The sequence below is a fragment of the Petaurus breviceps genome, unplaced genomic scaffold (genome assembly GCF_028583685.1).
Source record: "Petaurus breviceps papuanus isolate PSGF00001 unplaced genomic scaffold, PetGlider_PUasm1.0 446, whole genome shotgun sequence".
Taxonomy (NCBI): domain Eukaryota; kingdom Metazoa; phylum Chordata; class Mammalia; order Diprotodontia; family Petauridae; genus Petaurus; species Petaurus breviceps.
The window spans coordinates 1,364,218-1,367,344 of record NW_027186338.1 but is presented as its reverse complement, the minus strand read 5'-3'; the positions used below and the strand labels follow the sequence as shown (position 1 = coordinate 1,367,344).

At 40.7% G+C, this 3,127-nt stretch overlaps 1 pseudogene; it reads left to right on the top strand.

The window, feature by feature from the left end:
- The first annotated feature begins 1,838 nt into the window (after positions 1-1,838).
- LOC138171450 (large ribosomal subunit protein eL28 pseudogene) lies at positions 1,839-2,324 on the top strand (annotated as a pseudogene).
- The last annotated feature ends 803 nt before the right edge of the window (positions 2,325-3,127 follow it).

Genomic DNA, 3,127 nt, shown 5'->3' with positions numbered 1-3,127 from the left:
TGGTAGCTGCAAACCCTGAGGACGCGCTTGGGGTACTTGCTGCTACAGGCTGGTATCAGATAACTGTTCCAATAAATTTGTTCTAAAACTTCAACCTATCTACTTTGTAAGGAATTGGTTTAAGTTTGTAAGCAGAACATCTGATTCCAACAAGGTAAAAGATCAAGAAATACAGGTATTTTTCATTAGAGAAATTAGTAATACCTGAAGTATTATTCAAACTTTGGTTTGAATCACAACGAAACAATTTGAAGGTATCAAATAGCTATCAGAGCAAATCCTTTAAAATGATAACAAATTTTAACAGTTGTATTAAAATAGGTACCTATTTAGCTGCTGTTGACATTTTTCTGAAAAACAATATAGCAATTTAAGCTAGAGCTACAAAACTGTTCATACCCTTAACTGAATAGTCCCACTCTCAGTTTTCCTTTCTCAAAATGTTTTTTTTTTTTTTTGCTTTTTTGGAAGGGGAAGGGCAGGGCAATTGGGGTTATGTAACTTGCCCAAGGTCAAAGGGCTAGTAAGTGTTGTGTCTGAGGTCAGATTTGAATTCAGGTCCTCCTGACTCCAAGGCAAGTGCTCTATTCACTGTGCCACCTAGCCACCCCTCAAAATTTTATTAAAAGAAAACAATGTACTCTCTCTAAAATTTTCACAGCAGGTTTTTGTGGAATAGCAAAATACTGAAAACATATACATCCATAGATAGGGTTATGGCAAAAAGAGTCCTGTCATATGAACACATAACTTTAAAACAACTTCATACATAAAAACAAAAGGACATACAAAATATAGACTAAAGAAAGGAAAATTAGGTTACAGTAAAATATTTTTAAAAGTAACAGCAAAGCAACAAAACCATTAAAAAATGAAAATGTCAGAAGGAGAGTCAGAAGGAATAAAGGGAATATTGTCAATATTTTAAATAATGTGCTTATTTTAAGAGGAAGAATGAGAAGTGAGGCAGAATACTTATTTAAGATTAATCTGCAATGAAGAGAAGATAAATACTTTCCCTGTACTGAGGAAACAACATTCTTTGAAAATGGAGATACATGTGAGTAAAGAGATGCACAAGAAGTAACTTCTTGAATTAAATAATGAATTGTAAAATCTCAGCTCTTCTCAACACACCTGAGATGCTTTAATAAGATAAATGTGTTCAACATTTTATGAGTTTTGACCTAAAATGACAAACAGCTGTATTTTGCAATGACCCATCTCCTTCGTTTTTATATAGTCACTTGGACAGCTGATTCTTGGAATATCTGCCTCTGACATCCAAGATGCTTCCTTTCTTTCCAAATGATAGACCACATCTGGTTTTTAAACTGGAAATCCTGTTAGTTGAAAATGAAAAGGTGCTAAGGACAGTTATCGCAAAATTCTGTCATAGAACAGATAAATGAAATACTCCTCCCAACTCTTAGTAGAAAGGTAGGGGAATAAGAATGTAGAATGTATCACCATCAAGGGCACTTGGCTATGTTAGCTCATTTTGTCTGCGATTTTAGAATGGGTTGGTCAGAAGGGAGAGGCAGAGGTTGTTTGTTTAAGGTCGGGGGAGATGTAGGCATGCTAGGAAGACCTCAGGGATAGTAAGGATATCGTAAACTATGACTTGGGGAAAATACCTCATTTCATTCACTCCCTTCTTAGACAATGAGAAAACACTGTGTATGAATAAAGTTACACTTGGATTCAACAGAAAATCGTGGATTTGAAGCAAAAGACAGAGGAAAATACATTCTCAAGGATAACAAATTAAGGAGTCTAGTACCAAGCATCATCCTAAGCAAAGACCTTTTTTCTAGAAACAGCATAAGTGGTCCTTTCCGTCTCCGGGAGCCGCCGCGAGAGCAGCCCCCGCCATGCCGGCCCACCTGCGGTGAATGGTCCTTCGGGACTGCTCCAGCTTCCTCGTCAAGCGCAACAAGCAGACGTACAGCACCGAGCCCAACAACCTCAAGGCCCGGAACGCGTTCCGCTACAACGGGTTGATTCCCCGGAAGACGGTGGGCATCGAGCCGGCGGCCGACGGCAAGGGGATCGTGGTGGTGCTGAAGCGGTGGGCAGGTCAGAGGAAGCCTGCCACCTTCTACGTCAGGACCACCATCAACAAGAATGCCCGGGCCACACTTAACAGCGTGCGGCACATCACCCGCAAGAACAAGTACCGGGAAAGACCTCCGCATGGCCGCTCTGCGCAGGGCTAGCGCCATCCTTCGGAGCCAGAAGCCAGTGGTGGTGAAGAAGAAGCGGACGCCCCCCAAAAGCACCTGAGGGGCCAGGCCTGCCCTTGGCTAATAAAGTCAGACTGCCCCCCCACCCCCCAAAAAAAAGAAACAGCATAAGTACCCTGTCTTTCGACTCCAAAAAGATTAGGAATATCTACATTTTTGCATCACAAAGAATAACTATTAAAATCTTGAAAATCCCTGTAGTATATATCACAACTCCAAAGGCATAGCTGTTGTTACCCAAAGTGACCAAGTTGCAATATTTCTCCAGCATCACATCCCCATACGACCTTTTTCTGAGATAAGTTCAATTGGACACACTCTTCTTCAGTGAATTGCACAGCCACATACTTGAAGGTCACCAATTCCTGAAGGAGCAAAAATTTTTGTGCTCAGCCCGGTATAGCTCTCATAGGAAGCTTCAATATAAAATCCTTACATTAGGAATTGTTTTATTTATTCATAACCCAGAACAGTGCCCAGAGAATAAAATTAGACTATAAGTTCCCTGAAAGCAGTGGCTATTTTTGCCATCCTTTGTATCCTCAGCACTTAGCACAGTGCCTGGCTCTATGTAGATGCTTAATAAATAAATGTTTATTGTTGTTAATGGCTCCAATGATAGCAATTTTAAATGTGGTCTTTTACAATGGGCACCCCTGGCTACTACTTCTGGCCCCTGAACTGAAGCAGTAGTTTGCCCTGTTCCTTGTCTACTTGCTGGGAAAAAAAAATCCAAAACAATGAAAATTTAAGAGTTGAAGACAGTTATCTAGGGGCCTAAGTGTTTTCTTCCAGGCTAAACTTCCCCAGTTCTTCCCCACCATCAGCCTGATCTCTTCACCACTAAGGGAGTCACCTTCCTCTCTTCATCTAATCACTGT